We start from the raw sequence: 17,693 nt of genomic DNA, 5'->3' as shown, positions 1-17,693 counted from the left end.
CCTTTTAGCGGTGCAGAGTGTTTTTAAACGACGTCAAATGCTCTTTTTGCTCGTCTTTTTGAGCAGATCAATCGCCTGTGCGTAGCGCTCAGCAGTAAAATAAATTGCCTGATGTTATTCCTCTTAGGCTTAGACCGTAATTGGTGCAATTCAGTACTCGCATCCGGCGCCCGGGGAGAGGTGGGAGGCTGTGGCGGCGATGCACGGGCACATCGTGGCCATGTCACCAGGAGCCGTGGCTAAAATTAGTGGCGCTAAGCGGGGACCGGAGGGAAGGAGCTGCGGTGCCCTCGCTTGCCTCCCATAAATCAAGTGTTACGGGGTGGGTGGGAAGCCTGCCAAGCTGCTCAGCGAGCGGTCAGGAGAGGAGTTTGGTGGGAGTGTGGGTCTGTTGGAAAAACAGGGGTGGTGTCCGTTCCTTGGCCTGCTGCTCCTATTGCTGGCGTTGGGTTGTGCTCTCAGCCTACAGAGAGGTGACATAGCGTCTGTGCGGGTGACCCTCTTTCCTTAGCTTAATTGGGTGCCCAGCCTTCTTTTTGACTGAATAAAGCCGTGATGCACAAAGAAGAGAGTTGGCATCGCTTCAGCTGAAAAGCGGGCTGCGTGCGTGCGAGGAAGCTGATCCGCAGGCACACCCTGCTGGCTTGTGGTGAGAGTGCAAAAGGAAATAGAGGCATTTCACAGCTCGCCTGCCTTTTTATATTCTTGGTTAACTTTTTCCATACTACCTCGCTCTTCGTTTTCATTTCTGAAAGCACACGTGGTGATGCATGAGCCACTAAGTTTTCCTAAGTGGGAGGACTTCTGCAGCGATCCCAATGTGTTTGGAGACCTCTTTACCAGATTCGAGTGGCTTCAAGAATGATTTTATAACGTGTAGCTTGAAATGGTTGTTTTAAAGTAGGCTGTGTTTCACACTTCTCCATGCCCTAACAGAGCTCAGCAATACTGCGAGTGTGACCATTTTCAGGAGTTTTCCACATGAAGAACATTACCAGAATAGTAAATGATGCTGCTCTGGAATTTCTCCCAGAACCCTGGGTGATGATTGCCTCCATGTGGCTTTAAACACACACACACACACACGTAAATGGAAAAAAAGGCCTCTCTTATCCACAAATAAAGCGCCTGCACTGCGAGTGGTTCTGAAATTGCTTCTGTGGCTAACAGCACGGCTGAATTGCCTCTGAGCTGTAGGTGTCTTCCAATTGTATCTGGGCTTCGCAGACCAAGTGTTGCCGCTGATGTTTCGAAGAGTCATGGGAGATCATTGGGATTCTTATTTCAAACCTCTCAAGTGGAACCTGTTTTGAAAAATTGCAGTGTAGGTGAACATTGGGCTTGTTTAGAGATGTTGGGAACAACACACCCGTACTTGTTAGCTCTGGAGTGGCTGAACACACATGCTTTTCAAGGTGCAGACTACAATTTCATGTATTTGGGACATATTTCATGTTTTCCTCAGCCAAGATTAGGGTTACCACAGCACAGCCCTGCCTGTGAGCCCTGCATGCCCTAGAGCTGCAGGTGTCCTTTTCTGTACCAGCTTCTTGAGGTTATGGCCGAGCTCCCTGGCCCTGAAGACCAGGAGACTCACCTGGAGGTAAGCCACCTTCTCCTTTTGCCATTTATCATCCTTGTATCTAGTGTAAATAATGCTCATGTGGACTCTGGGTTTTCTGGACTTGGTGGGAATGAGATGATGTGAACACAGTGCCTAATTCGCTACTCCTGGAAAACCACTTCAAGTTTCTGAAGGAAAAATCATCACTGAGATGATGATTCAACTTTCACGCACCCAGTACACCATGCCCATGTTCAGAACTGGTTTTGAAGTCCTCTTTCAGCCCCTTCCCCAGAAAGGGTGGAAGCCCTTTGCTGTTGTGAAGAGAAGAGGGGTTTGAGCGCTCCATCCCGGGCGCTGTGAAGCTTGCATCGATCGCCTTTGTGTACACAACCCATTTTACCCTGTAATAAGGTCTTTATCTTCATGCAGATTTTTTTTAACACACCACCTAATAGTAGAGCAGAAGACAGATGTAGTTTTGCCTGGGACAAAGACAGATCTCTGTTTCAGCAAGGACACCTCTCCAACAGGCTGGGTTTCTTGCTCTATAGGGTCACGGGCTGAGCTCATCTTGGCAGCTGCGTGGTGCCTCCCCATTTGTACCCGGCTCAGCAGAACGCATTTCTCTGTCACTCACCGGGGGGAGATGGTCAGAGCAAGACACCAGGCCAGGCTGCTGCTCGGAGGGGTGTATTCCTCACCAAAACTTCCAGAAAATTTCCAAAGGAAGAAGCTCAGCTCGAGAGCTGCAGTATCGGCTTACACCTGCAGGTTGTGCTTAAGGACAGCTTTGCTGCTCGGCTCTCGCTGCTCGCAGAGTCCTGTCCTGCAAAGTGACGCACTCTCTATCTTGCTTCTCTCAGCTCGTGTTTGTCGAGGAAATTATTATTGCTTGCATTTGCCCGATTACCCCTGCATTTTGTATACGTCTATAAAGAGCTTGTGATAACTCGGAGTACGATAACCGTTGCACAGCAAAACAAGCAGCAAATATAACAACTTCCTTAATAATGAAAACCCATGCAGATATATGCTTGTGTGTGTTTATGATACTTTTATACGATGCCAATGCTGTGCTAAGCACTTCAAAGAGTTGGAAGACGGATCCTTGCCCTGCAGGACTTGCAAAGCAAACAGAAATTTGGGGAAGGGCAGCAATGGCAGCGGTTACACCTGAACAGTAACACTATCAGTTGCATAATGAACTTCATTGGCATGAGGAAGATGCTGCGGCTGATGCATTTTCCATGATCAGGGCTTTTTTAGGTTTGCTTTCCTTTGTTTGTTTTCCAGGATGAAAGATACCTGTCTGACCACACCTGCTGATGTGTTGGTTCCCAAACTCCGTGAAATGCGGTGAAAGTTGGGGCTAATTTCCCTGTTGCAGCAGGATTGTCTTGGATTGCCAAATGGAAAACTAACTCAAATGTGGCATGCACAGGAAGAAGTATGGAAAACAAGTTGAATTTAGTTACAACGGGTTTTATTTTGTTTTGCCTGAAGGCTTTTTTGCTGTGCTGTAGACGAAAAGCCATCACTCATTTCTGCATATCCACTTTGCATTTTTTTTAAGCGTGGTCCTCTCTTGATTCTCCTTTTTCTCACACATGAGAAAAATGTTATTTTGGATGAAGCTGTCACTGTGGGAGGAGCAGTGGTGCTGTGCCAGGAAGTAAACAAACAAACAAAAAAGAGCACTCGTGCTAGTGGTTGCACAGTTTTGTGCATCACAACTCTTCTCCCACTGCAGACCTACCAGGCAAAAGCATTTTTATATCCTCCAGTAGCTTTTATGATCTACTGGCCTTAGCTTATAGTGCTGCAATAGCATTTGCAAGATAACCTGTAAAAGCAATGAGAGGTACACACCCTGCCTGGTAGACAAGCCTCCTGTAACACAGTAGTCCTGGTGCTTATCACACAGTTTGAAGTGATGAACAAATACCTTTGATTAGCATGAGATTATATTTGGGTGGGGAAGTAAATCTGCCAGTGACTTTGCACATGTCTATGTGCTCATTTGTCACGGCTCATGCTGCTGCCAGAGTGTGTGGAGGCACCGTTCTCCCAAGACTGAGCACAGGCAGTAAACAGCTGCTTTTTTTGGGTGGAGAGTCTTATTTCAGAAGGTACTCTTCAGTGTCCCTTCCACAAGGAAATGGTGCTTTGTAAGAATCACAGAGTAGTTTATGTTGGAGAGGACCTAAAAGCCCATTCTGTTCCACCCCCCTGCCGTGGGGGACACCTCCCACCAGACCAGGTTGCTCCAAGCCCCATCCGGCCTGGCCTTGAATGCTTCCAGGAACAGGGTAAGAGCCTTTCCCACCAGAGAGGTACCAAATGTAGCACTTAGCAGACAGCAGCCACAAGGTGAGGGGTTGCAGCTTGTCCCTTCAGCTAACATGTCTTTTTTCTTCTCCCTGTGACATTATTCCAACTGAATGCTCTTGGAGTTTCAGAAGCTACCACGTCACTTGTGGGCAAATGGAATTTCAGCTTTGGAAGTGAGTCACCCCCTTTGAGCCACGGAGCACACAGTGACTCCCTTGAACTGCACAGCAGTGACTAGCAGTGACTAGCAGTGACTAGCTCCAGCCCTCAGCCTTTAAGCAGGCCTACAGACACAGGCCTACAGAAAAATCACCGTGGATATTGCTGATCATTTGCAAATAAACGGTAAATGCTGCTACCTTGCTGTCCCAAAGCAATTGCTGTTTCTCAGCTGCTTCAGCAGGGAAGGCTGAGGGCCAAGAAAACTCTTGGCTGCTGGCTTGCTGTCCTCAGCTGCTCTGTGTGCTGGAGGTTGTGGTCTTCCCTGTCATGTTGCTTTGAGAGTTCACTGAGTCTGTGCCCTGAACTGGATTTGGGCAATGTTTTCTTGAAGAAAAGCACGTTTTCAGGCAAATGTTTAATGAACTTCACACAGCAGTCAGTGAGGAGTTAATTGTTAAGACTTCAAGGGTTAGGATGCTTGACATGGAATAATTTCACCTAGTGTGTCATGACCATGGCATTCATCTCGAAACTGGTTTACAGTCCCTGCATTTGAGGCAAGAGTTGTTTTTGGCTGAAGGCCTGAGAGGGAGCTAGCTGAGCTGGTGTGTGCTATTTCTGGTTCTCCAGTACTCTGGGGAAGGATGAGTAAGGACCCATCCCAGCCTCCTGCAAACACAAGTCATTGTGGGGCATTGTTCAGTGGGGCTTTCTGTATTTTCAGTGGCACCTAGATGGCCGTTGCGCCCAGCCATCAGGGACTGCAGGCAGAGCTCTGTTAAGCACTGCACAAAGACGTGATGAAGAGACCAGTGCTGGTAATTTAGCTTCCTCAGCTGGAAACTGCAAACACCGTTGAGGCTACCAGGCATTTACAGCTGGGTGGAGAGTGCTCTTTGCCCTCAGTTTAGGAGACTTTCTTGGCTCTAGCTCCTGGCTGCCTCCACATGTCCTTCCTGGAGCTGTCACCTCCAGCTCCTGGGTCAGGGTGGTCTATAAAAGCCTGATGAAGACACGTGTGCCCAAGGGGACCACGGGTTTCAAGAGGGGAAACCAGGCTGATGGGGCTGCTCATTGTGCCTTGGCTCCCTTCCTGGGTCAACCTGGTGTTGGTGTGCTGGCTTAGCAACGAAGGCAATATATTTTTTTTAATAGGGTGAGCAGTTATGAGACACCACGGAACCTTAAATAGATGTCGACAGGAACAGTTTTGTTGGATCAACCTAAATAGATCCGTTAATGTCTGCCATGCGGCCACACGACTGCCGTGGGTTTCAGCGGCTCGAGGCCGAGGAGCTGGGCCTAGGAGCATAAGGCCGCCTTTGTGAGCGGGGCCTGCCCCACCGCAAGGCGCTGTGGCAGAGCTCCAGCCGCCGGCTCTGCTCATGCTCCCTCCAGACAGAAGCAGCATTTGCAAATGAGCAGATGTAGGGAAGTTCCCTCGCTCGTTTTAGAAAAGCAGGGCCAAAAGCGAGAAAGAACTGCGAGCTTGCCACGTGTGGGCTGCCATGCGTGATGCCAGGCCTCGCAAAGTCCGCAGGGCAGAGATGCCTGAGTGCTCTGGGGATTTGGATAAGGAGCTGATGTTAAGTGAAAGCTACAGCTCCCTCACAAAAGGAATGAGGGTGTGGGGTGGTACCGATATATACTGCTGTCTGTAGGGAAACTCCTGCAGAAACACCTGATAGCCGAGAGCTCAATTAGGGCAGATGAACGAGCTTGAAGTCACACTGTGGGAGCAGTCTTCAGAAGGGCAAGGGTGTTGTCTCCTGGTAAATGTGAAAGTAAGCGGCTCAGCAAAAGCCTGAAATACTGCCTGTGGAAAAGAGGTACGGGAACAGGACACCTTGTGTCTGCTCTTAGCAAGAAATCTTAGAAAGACCTAAGGGATGTAACCTCCTGGCTGGGGGAGCAGCCCACACCAGAGCCTGTCAGATCTGGTGGTGCATCTGTCCCTCAGGAAAGCTAAACCTGCACGCTTCCATCTCAGGCCAAAGTTAATAATTGATCTTCCTCAGATGCAAGCGACATGCTTTACAAGCATTTCTTGACAAGAAAATAAAAACAAATAAAATAAATTTGTGCCCTGAGCAAATGTCCCTATGCCTGAATGTGAACTGCTAATGAGTAACTTCAGCAGTTACTTCAGTTCAGGGGAAAAATGTATAAACACTTTTGTGTGAGCCATAGTTAAAACTCTCAGCTCTGCCTCTCAAAAGTATTGCCATCTAGGGTATACTTTGCTATATTGTCTTCTCAGTATGAACATACCCTTTTCTCTCTATCTGAAAAACCCTCTGCAGTGAGGTGCACAAGCTCTGCAGGTCCTCCGTCCTCCTGAAGCTCCTTCTGGCTCCCCTGGCAGCCTCGCCAGGTAGCCAGCAATGTTTGGCATGGCTGCAGGAACCCTGGAGATCACCTGTGGTGTTAATGCCCCTGCTGTAAGGGGAGAGGTGAGCACTGCTTGTGACAGCTCATTTGCAACTTTGTATGCATCCAACTCCTCCTTGCAGAAGCTTTAAGGAACCCGAGCTGTTCTGATTTTGTCTGCCTGCATACATGATGTTCAGCATGGAGTGCTGGAACCTGTTATGCTGTAATGATTGACAGTAAGGTTTAGCACGTAGCAACAGACCTTAGATGGCATGCCTAAAATCTGCAATGTCAGTGTAAAGTTATTTCCACCTAGAATAAGGAGGATGCCAAGGATCTTAACATCTAAATAGCTTAATGCTGTGTCTCTTCAGATACTCCAAAAGTAGAGTCTGGCTGTGTCCCTTTTTATCTTCAGCATCAAGTCACACAGATTGTTTGAGAACAACTGCAGTTCACCGCTGAACACGGTGTTCAGTGGTCTCACGGCTTAGCACAGCCTTCATGGGCATCACAACCTCTGTAAGATCTATGATGATATGAAACAGCCTTGGTGTTTTGCAGCACGTTATCCAGCATTATAAGACGATGGCTTTTCGTTAAAGGTTGAAATATATGACGTATGTAATGTATATTTTTGTACTGCAGGAGAAAAATCCAAACCGTGCTTGTGGTCATCGTAACCTAATGCTTTAGAAAACCAGCTCCTTACTCTGACTGGGAAAACCTGGACAATTGTTTGCTTTGTTCTTCACGAATATTGTTTATAAGCACGCATCTTAAACAGTTGTCTGTATTGTCAACAGGCTGCTTAACCATAATGGCAATTCCTTTCTGCATCTGGAAAGATACGCTGTGCCTTATCTGTACTGCTGCATCCTTGTTATAGCTACCTGCTTATTAATATGACCATTTTATAGTATTTTTTTTTTTTTTTGCTTGCTTGCTTGCTTAAGTTTAGCCAAAATTCACAGGGTTTGGGCCCGACTTTAGTCCAGGAACTAGAATTTTCACATTTACTTGCATTGTTTCATTTTTATTGCTTTCTTCTCCCCTTGCTTACAAACCCCTCTGTGCCTCCTGCCAGAAGCACCACTGCATCTGAGATTTCTGCTCGCCTTTCTCTCCGACTAACGCAGCCCCATCACCTTTACATCTCCTGCTTGCTTTGGTGTCTTCTCCGTTCCGCAGGGCGATGTTGGCCCCGAGCTGTGTGGAGGGAGAAGGAACCTCTCCGGGTCCTGCCAAACGGAGGCGGACGTGCGCAGTATCGGCAGCGGGTGACTCACGGGTGATATGTCAGCTATGTGACCTTCCGAGCTGTGGCTCCGTGCCAGCCTGAGGGCCCTGGCTGGCCGACTCGGGATGACTCCTGCTTTCTTTGTTATCGTTCCGTTGGCTTTTCAGCGCCGTGCCGCCTGCTCCTCCCAAGGCAGCTGGTGAAGCACTTGACCACTGGTGCCACTTTCTCGGCACAGCTCAAGTATTGAAACAAATACATCACCATTTGTGGCTTTTTTTTTTTTTTTTTTTCCCACCTCCAGATGAACAAAAAAAGACATCTTCCACTTGCTGTGTGTCAGGCCTCCTGGGATGGCTTAGCATATCCAAAAACGCAATAAAGCCATCCAGATGCTTCCCAGACGCAAGACACTGCGTTTGCGCTGCTGCGGCTTTCGTACGACAGCTTCTGTTTTACCCTGGATGCTCCCTCCCCTGTGCCACCAGGACACCGGGGAAGTGAGGTCAGAGACCCCGCTCTGCAACATGGTGATTTGCGCTGTGTTGGGGGGGATTAGGGCAGCATCCCTGCTGCCCTCACGCTAATCTCGGAGTCTGCTCGCGGGGCCACAGCAGTCGGCCCCGATGTGTGTGTCTGCGGTGGCTTAACGTGAGTGAAGGCGACACCGAAGGCCAGCATTGCATGGAGGAGACACCGCCACAGAGCTCACCAGCGGGCTCCGGCTTGCAGCTGCTTTCAATGATTCCCATTTCCTGTGTGGCAGTGTTCATTTCCTTCCAGATCTCACTTGCCAGGGAGCGCAGCAACATCTGCTCCGCCAGGTTTTGTCGGAGATGACTTTCCTCGCAGGAGAAGAGTCCATTTTTTTTTTATTTGTCCTCTGAACAGTTGCTCTGAGTGAAGAATTTCAACTACCCCACTGCCTTCAGTGGAAGCCTAACAGCTTCTATGGCCTCTTGGCACCTTCAAGGACTAAAGGCTTTTTTTACAAGCAATTTCATAAAGGCATCACGTGGTCTTTAACAAGCTGGCACAACCCTCTGCATGCACGCAAGCTTGGGACATCCCCTTCTGCCCAAGGAGAGATGGAGAACCCTGCTGCCACCCCCTGCCCACCCGACTTTGGGATAACGTGTCACAGGCTGCCAGGACTCTCGGGAACAACCCTCTCCATCCACACGCAGCTCCGACCCGGACACCTCTGGTAGCTGAAGGTTAAGCAGTTTGAGATCTAGCTGGCTGTCTTTAAAAATGAACTCTGAATCAGGCTGGCAAAGGTTGCACCTGTAACTCTGGCGGCACAGCTGCATGTTACCCATGCCCTTGAGCCGCACTGGGCAGTAGGTGAGAGAGGCTCAGGGAAACCAGCCTTTTCCTGCTGCAGTCAGGCTGAAGCCAGCCTGCTCTGCCACGACTTGTTTCAGAGCACAAAGTGCCCAGTGCTGAGCTTCAGCGGTGCTTGACCTAGGATCTGGGTGACAGCCTCCTGGGGACCGCACCACTCCCGCCCCTGATCTCTCACGCGATGCTCATCTGTTTTTTAAGACACAAGTCTCAATGTGCCAATAAGTGTCCCTGAAAATTAAAAGCAAGATAAAAAATTAAAAGCAAGCAAGACAGATAAGCAAGCAAGCAAGCACAGCTGTAACACTATCCGAGGTGCTATTTTTTTGGTCCTCCCAGTAATGCTGAAAAGGCGACATTCGATCCAGTTGCATACCACCAGTTCAGGGATGCAAAAAATGTTAGTGGTCTTTTTTTTTCTGGATCTACCGATACCCATGAAGAAAAGAGCCAGTCCTGGTGGTTTTCTCTTCCAAAATAATCATACCAGCTGATTGTGAACAGTTTAATGCCTGAGGTACAGGGGAGACCCAGAACTGAGCCAAGCATTTGGAAGATGACCAGAGGCATTCCAGTGCGTGCATCCCTCTGCTTATCCTGGATACAGCGTCGTTAGGCTGAGGGCATAATCTTCATATTCCGGATGTTTGCTGAAGATTATCACTCACTAGCATGTGAACTCTGATTGATTATTTCCAGTTCTAGTAATCATTAACAACGACTAGTAGTCTACGAACAACTTTATATTTCAAAGGGTAGAATTTATGTGGCTTAGCATCAAGCCACGCTACGTAGTTGTCACGTTTATCTCTTCAGTCATATGGCAATACAGCCTTCTGCTTGTGCTATTCAGCTCTGAATTTCACCTTTCGTACTAATAAAATATGTTGACACATCAAGCAGTGTAACTGATAGGTAAAGTAGAACAGAATGAGTCACTGTTTTTAAATTTTTTTTAGCGCATGCTTTCTCTATTAGAGTGTATCAGTCAAAAGACAAAGAGATACAAATTCAGAGAGAGAGAACCAGAGGAAAAGGTTGTAGAAATATACAACATGAGATAAACTGAAGCTGAACAGCACCAGAATACTTACAATGAAAGTCCAAGAAATAGACCAAATGTAACTTCTTGACTAAACAAAATTGTGACAGAGAAATAATTGTAAGTAATATATGGCCTTCTTCATTCTGAGAGCTTTCCCATACCGTCTTTCTGTTCATCTCCAATACTAACATTTAGAATACCCTTGAAAAGTTTAAATAAAATGAATAGAAGTAATAAATGACCCAAATAGTGGGTGAAATATTTTGAGTGTTGTGACCACCACCACGAATATCTACTTTCACATTAATGATCTAAATGGTTTCTCTTCTGCTGGTGGAAAAAGGAGATGCTTCAGGTAAATTAGAGAGGGAATTTTTGTTCAGTGCTTGTATTTAACACTGTTGGTGTCAGAGGGATGCTGTAGGAGAGTGCAGCTCTCTTCAAAAGCTGGGTTTTAAGAAAGTCTTTGTGTCCTAGACCAATTTTATGAAATGTTAATATGTTTGGAGATCCAGAAAGAGTTATCCAAAAACCTTTCCTTAAGTTGTCACAAGTTGCCATTGTAGCCACCCCAGACAGATCTGAGAGAGCTTCAGAGCAGGTATTTCTTGCACAGTGTCTATCAAATGCTGGTGCTCTGAGATTCAGAGCTTTGACCCCAGTGACACCACGAAACCTCTGCAGCATGTAATGGATTTTACACCTGGGGTAAGTTTTCATCGGTTGTCTTGAGTGTCTCCTGTTAACACTGCATTTATCTGTATCGCTCCTAGGATGCCACGGGTCTGTGTAATTCTGGAAGACCCTTGCCCTGTTGTGAGATTTTGTGATCCTGCAGCAGACAAGGTGCAGTCAGTCCAAACTGGGGAGGAAGCAGAAAGGTGGCTGGCTGGCTGATGTTTTCCTCACTACAGGTACGTTAATGATTGCACGCATCTGTTCTGCACACCTTTGGCCCAAAATACACCGTTCATTTCTGCATATATTCTCCTAAAGTCCTCTTTTAGCTGCAGTATCTTCCCAAGATAGCCTGGCCCTGGTCTCATTGCTCAGATGTCCGTTTGCTCTCCTGACCTGATTTTGGCAGAGCTGATCCTCAGGTGTCTAACGAGAGTCTCGCCTAAAGCAGTGCATCTAGCAAAGTGTCTGAAGATAAAAAATAGTATTGTGTGGGCTCCTGGTAGGCTCTACGAGACGTGCTCTCGAATCTCATGATGTCTCGGATGACTGCTGTGGGGGATTATAAGGTTATTTTGTGTGCAAGGATATGACAGAATAAGGGGCGCTCTGGTAATTCCAGAACTGCTTATATTCCTCCTGAGATCAATACAGCAATATTATCCAGACAGACAAGTGGCTTGGCTCCATGCTTTCTCATAAGGACATCTCACAGCCTGCAGCTCTTTGTTGATCGAGCCACTCAATGAAACTTTATCTAAATATTCAAAATATCCAAGCACTTGCTCATCGTTTAAAAATTGCCTGTGACAGGAAGGCTGTGAAGCCTGTGGTCCGACAACATCCCTTTCCTGTGGTGCAAGGCCAAGAGTACAGAGGGAAGCAAAATTATCAAAATCTCTCAGCTGCTGCTCTTCCTTTGAGCTGCCCAATACCACATCTAACCCGAGGCTCCTCAGAAGATGATTCACAGATTTGTGGTGTGAAAGTCCTCTTTCCCAAAGAGAAGCGTTACCGTTCACCAGTTCTGAGCCCTGGCTGCTTCCCTTGTGCGGCTCACAGCGAGACCCAGTTGAATTGCTGCCCGAGAAGGACAGCGAGGGGTAAGGGGCTCCGGCACGTGTGTGGGAACGAGCGACTTTGCCACCAGAGATAACGTCATGCCAGAAACGCTCCGAATTTCAACAGCGCAGCCCAGACAGGCGAGGCAGAAGCCCATGTAATTGGGTCTAATACTGCTATGGAAACTATGCCGAGGGCTAAAAATATGCCTTAAAAAGCAGAGTCTTTTCTTGTGTGTTCTTCCACGCCGTGTATGAGAAGATGGAGGGTTATGAAGCAGTAAAAGATGATGTGAAGATGCTCTGTGACAGCAGTGAACTCTAAAGAAGCACAATTCTTCTCCTTTCACAAATGTTTCATGTGCACCAAAACTTACTTGGGAAAATTTTGAATGTTTGTCTTCTTGTGAGTTAGGATGAACACGCGTGCATTTAACTGCTAAGCTGGCTACTTGCAAAAACTGCTGCTTAAACCAGGCTAGTTTATAGCCTTGATTATTCCTTCCACCCTTCTTCTTCTTTTTTGCTTTTTCATCTCTGAATCCAGTATCCCAAACCCTAAGTCCACACTGGCCTCCCGTTGTGGAACTGTTCAAAAGTCCTTGTCTAAATATTAAACACCCTTGGAGTGTGGTGGTACACGGTGTGCAGCCATGTAGTGCGGTTGCTGGTTTCGGCTTGCTAGCACAAGGTTGGTAGGTGAGGACCAGGAACAGGAGGAGAAGGTCTAGGTTTGCTCCCTCTCCCTGGCCTGCCCTGGTATCAAGAACTGAGCTGCAATTTGACACGGGTCGCCTGAGTTACGCATTAAGTATAGTTGTGGGTTGAATGCACGGGGTTTGTAACATTATGATAGGTGTATCATGGGGCAAACAATACGCAGGGTGTTGGAGGCATCGGAATATTTCTCTTGTAGGTAAGCAATTGGCCTCTGAAGGTGAATCCTCTTACGTGGAAAGAATTTTGCATCTGAAGAGTGCTATAACCAATAACGTGCATGAGGAATTATGGTGCTGTCTTGCTGGTGATGATGAAAGGAAACAGACTAACAAATAGAATAATGGCCAAAAAAAAATAAAAACATAAATGTGGCCAACAGGCTGAACAATTAAAAACATAATTCAGAAATTGCAATGCAATTTGCCCATGTAGCTGTGAGGAGGCTTTGTCCCCAGTTTCTCTGGTAGACATACAGGTGACACATGAATGTGGGAGTAAAGAAATAAGGTTACCTGTCAGTCACGTTTTACCATTAGAGCTAGAGCATTGGGCATTAAGAATGCATGTTTTCATGTGTTCATGTGGCTTCCCTTTGGAAGTTTTAGCTAGAAAAGACCTGGCAATTTATGTTTTTAGTGCATGCTCATTCAGTTGTACTTTAAATAAACAATATTCCTTTTTTTTTCCCCCTTTAACACCCATCACTTTTCCTCATTTGACTTCACAGCAGTTAGTGAAGGAGGTCAGTACTGAAAACCAAGTTATAGGTAAGAGACCAAGACACCCCATCAATGCCAAGAGCAGGGAATGAACTTTGCCCCGAGTCAGTGATTGTCAGTGGCAGACAAACTTTCCTGATAATCAGGTTAGGAAATGAGTCAAAAGAGAAGCATTTAAAATGTTACCTTTTTTTTTTATTTTTTTATTTTTTTAAAAAAGATATATATATATTTTAATTTTAAGCACCTTCTTTGCAATTTATTCAAAATCAAATGGCAGTTCCATGGCTCTGAAGTGTTTCTTTGATTTCATCCATGACTGTGTGTCAGTCCTTGCAGATCATCCTCAAGAAACTCGCTTCTCTTATTTGCTTACTCTGCCATCTGCACTACAAGAACTTTGTATGCTGTCTCTTAATCATGCTAGGAATGTCTCTGGCCCCTCTAGTCTCTCTTCACGTCAGTCTCAGCAAATCCTCCAAATATCTTTGCTGCTTTCCTTTGAATTCATTCCTTACTGCCTTACTACCCAGAACGAGCTGATGAGATACGAGCTATGGTCTCATTGATGTGCTACACATGGGGCAGATGATTTCAAATTTTTGCTATTGCTTGTCACTTGAGGTCACTCCCTCCCTCAGCTATTACCTTCCAGGTAAATTATTTCCCTCAGTGTTTTCCCCCTCACTGGATTTCTGCGCTATCATGCTTAAATATTTTACCCACCATTTTCTTTGATTAAATTGTAACTTTATTTACCGATTATGATTCTCCGCTCAGAAGCGGCCATGCTTTATCCCTTGTGCAATCCAAGAGGAAATGTTTCTTGTGGCTGAGCACCTTTCTTTTGAATTGAGATCAAAATGGTATCCAAATGTACAGCATGTTAGCCTCTCAAAAGAAAAAAAAAGGGTACTGTTAGGGACCGCTGCTAGAATGAGTAGGAATACACGAATAGAGTCAAAATTGTGGCATCTGGTCCTTGGTTCTCCTTTGGAAAGCATTACCCAGCAACACATGAAATGGAGCCAACATAACCATTTAAAATAGCAAAGTAAACAGTTCATGGCGTAGTCAAGATAATCCTTAATTTCTCCTGCTTATCTGAGATCTGCCCTGCCGATCTGATGGGAGGATTTAACCTTCCTGAAAGCTGTTGTCACTGGATGTGCTTGAACTGGGAAGACCTCTTTCCACCTGCTTTTCAGAGCTCTTTCTCCCAGAAGATTAATGCTGCTTTTAGAAAGAAAAACCTCTGAAATATAGATTATTCTGAGAGGGATAAACTAGGAATATTTTGCTACCATACAGCTTAAGGAAAATACTTATAAAACTAATGCCCATTTGAAGAATTTTATTTTTTTTTCCCCAAAGAAACATGTCATCTTAAATTAGCTCTCATAATTTTTGTGTTACAAAAATACATGTGTAGTTGTGGAAATTAGAAGAGATTTTTAGGTTTATGGTTACTGCCAACCACGTAACTGACTCAAAAGTTAGAAGGAATCTTAATTTCAAATTACTTTGCAGTATGTTGGAAAGCATTTTTGTGATTTTTCTGTTTCTCTTGGGATACGATGTGAAACACAGTGACAGAGCAGACAGCCCGTCTTCTATTTTCAAAAAGACAAGTAATGTCATGCTGTTCAAGAGAGAAATCACAAGGGGTTTTCATGGTGGTATGGGAAAGCCCAGTATAATATCTGAATAAAAACCAAAATTAGAGGCAGTTTAATAGGTTTTAAGTACAACATTTTTCACAAGCAAACGACCATATTTCTGATGCTGTCTCTTCTACATTTCCTAGGGCCTAATTTAAAAGCAATAAAAAAACATATTTAAATTAAGACTCCCTGGTTTACCTGTGCCTTTGGCAAAAGAGGAGAGAATTGCTGTGTGAAATTTCTTAAGCTTAGTAATAGCAAAAGCCTGTGGTGATGGCCTGAAATATGCAGCAAAAGTTCTCAGAATAGGGAATGAGTCACTATTGCCCTTGAACTTTGTGAATCTGAAACTATATTTATCATTTGCATTGTTCCCGAGTTGGGTATTTCTAGTTACACACACAGAGCAACTTGCCTTCTCTCTCATTAGCCCCTGCAGGGCTAAAACACATACAAGGAAATTTCCCGGGAGAGAAGGTGAGGATTCATTTCCTGAAGTGAGTTTTAAGAGATGCTTTATGGAAGAACACTCGCATTGGGAGATTATTGACGTGAAGCTGATACTAAAAGGTCAAATAAAGAAATACGGCAATAACATACAAAGTAAAAAGAGGAAATGAGTAAATGAGTTCATGTAGGGTCAAGAATGTGTAATGCAAGGTACTGTTATGAGAGGCAAGTATTTTTGTCTATGTAGTACTTTTTTTCTTTTCTTTTCTTTCCTTCCCACAACCTTACGTGTAATGTTCTGAACAGAAACCAGAGCACTGAAAGGAAAGATCCAGATCATTGCATTTTGCATTCTTCCTCTTCTTCCCCCTGCAGTACAAGAGATGAATTAGATGAGACTTTCAACCAGGTCAGTGGCTAAACAGCTGGCTTGTGAAAAAGTGCAGCTGTCACACCAAAAATATCACCTTGGCAGTAGAAATCAGCGGGGAGTCTTGTAAGTGTCTGTAGGGCTGTGTGTTCAATTAGTGACCGTATGCACATATGGGAAACGTACTTGCTGCCTCTGCACTTGGAGCTGGAGCCCCTGCAAAGAGAATGGAAAAGGTGCTTGGGATACTTCCATCTTTGGAATACAGAATTTAAAAAGTGAGAAATATTAATATTGGGCTGCAGGACGAAAGATGCAGCTACTGGCTTGCCAAAAGGTCTAAGCAAATGGAAATCTAGAGCTAGTTCCAGGAACCGTAATAGGTAACCTAATAAATATGTGAGAACCGTAGGCACTTCGCATCTCTGTACGTGAAGTAACCGTGGCACAGGATTACACATCCCACACTGATATTTCAAGTTTTCTTGTTCAGTGGGAGGGAAAGCCAGCGGTGTGCTGAGGCTCATTTTATAGGCATAAATTATCAGCTATCTCCAAATCTGCTTCCAAAAGTTCTCATGGCTGCTGTGATGATTTATTAGCAGAGGGAATTCCTGTGGGCATTTGTGCCACGGTGTACGTGTAAGCTTCTGAATGTGTATTGGCAGTCATTGTCTAAAACTCAGAATGCACGGAAAGCAGCTAACAAAAAACCCTCTGTTTTATGTGCTTTTAAGTGCAATTTACTGCGCATAGACAGCTGAAAATTTCAGTCTGGAGGGGGAGGTGGTAGAAATTAAAATATCAGTATTTTTAGAGTGAAACATTTCCAATAAAGGTTGCAGTAAGACCATTTTAACTCAGAACTACGACTCCCCGCTGACCCCAAACATAGTGATGGTACCGGAAGAAATAAACCTTAATGCGTTGATAAATTATTCGTGAGAAAATTTAGCAGTGTTAGACTCAGAACTCTGAAAGTATTTTACATTTCTGCTCTGAAATTGGTGAAGGGCCTGGGACACAAGTCCTGTGAGGAGCGGCTGAGGGAACTGGGGTTTTTTGGTCTGGAGAAGAGGAGGCTCAGGGCAGAGCTTATTGCTCTCTGCAACCACCTGAAAAGAAGGTGTGCGGAGCTGGGGTCGGCCTCTTCTCACAGGTAACTAGCGATAGGACTAGAGGGAATGGCCTCAAGTTGTGCCAGGGGAGGTTCAGGTTGGACATGAGGAGAAAATTCTCTTAGGAAAGAGCAGTCAGGCATTGGGACGGGTTGCCCAGGGAGGTGGTGGCATCACCGTCCCTGGGGGTGCTCAAGGGAAGGCCCGACATGGCGCTTAGGGGCATGGCCTGGGTGACACTGGCGGTAGGGTGAGGGTTGGACCAAGTGATCCTGGAGGTCTCTTCCGACCCTAATGACGGTGGTTCTGTTTCAGGCCGAGGCCTGCAGCCGTGCAGCCACTCAGCTTTTGCTGACTAAATGTCTGAAGGAACGAGCACGGTGAGCAGCCACACTTGAAGTGTCTGGGTATTTTATTTCTTGTCCGTGTTTTTATTTTTAATAACTGTGGACGGCACAGCAGGCAGGTTATGCTGAAGGGTGCTGGGTTTTGATGCACGTGGCCAGAAACCCACGAGTGGGTTCAGGGCACGAAGGGAAGTGCCTCACATGAGGAACTGGGGAACCACTCTTTTCACATCCCTTTGTCTCCCCGGCAGGCGGCGGCGCACTTGGTCACCGATTTTTCATTTTTATTTTTTAATATATAAAAATATAAGAAGGGCCCGTATCCATGGCAACCCGGCCCGGCCCCATCCCGCCCACACGCCGAGCAGCGGGGCCGTGGGGCCCCCGGGCGCGGCCGGCGCAGCCCCGCAGGTGCGGGGCTGGTGTGGGCGGCAGGCGGGCCGCTGCCCGCCCCTTGGCTGGTGCTCGTTGTCCCCCAGCCCCTTCCCGGCCACCGGGCCC

General features: G+C 46.1%; 2 long non-coding RNA genes across 2 annotated transcripts; both read left to right on the top strand.

The window, feature by feature from the left end:
- Positions 1-6,352: 6,352 nt before the first annotated feature.
- On the top strand, positions 6,353-9,259 carry LOC118169541. Its single transcript, XR_004752183.1, has 3 exons — positions 6,353-6,513; positions 7,521-7,724; positions 8,669-9,259. It is a non-coding gene; the product is annotated as an uncharacterized LOC118169541 (long non-coding RNA).
- Positions 9,260-9,485: 226 nt separating this feature from the next.
- Positions 9,486-11,601, top strand: LOC118169542. The gene is made up of 2 exons (XR_004752184.1): positions 9,486-10,420; positions 10,839-11,601. It is a non-coding gene; the product is annotated as an uncharacterized LOC118169542 (long non-coding RNA).
- The last annotated feature ends 6,092 nt before the right edge of the window (positions 11,602-17,693 follow it).

This window comes from Oxyura jamaicensis, chromosome 7, assembly GCF_011077185.1.
Source record: "Oxyura jamaicensis isolate SHBP4307 breed ruddy duck chromosome 7, BPBGC_Ojam_1.0, whole genome shotgun sequence".
In the NCBI taxonomy this organism is placed as follows: domain Eukaryota; kingdom Metazoa; phylum Chordata; class Aves; order Anseriformes; family Anatidae; genus Oxyura; species Oxyura jamaicensis.
Note: the sequence above shows the minus strand (reverse complement) of the source record. Positions and strands in the feature narration are given on the sequence as shown.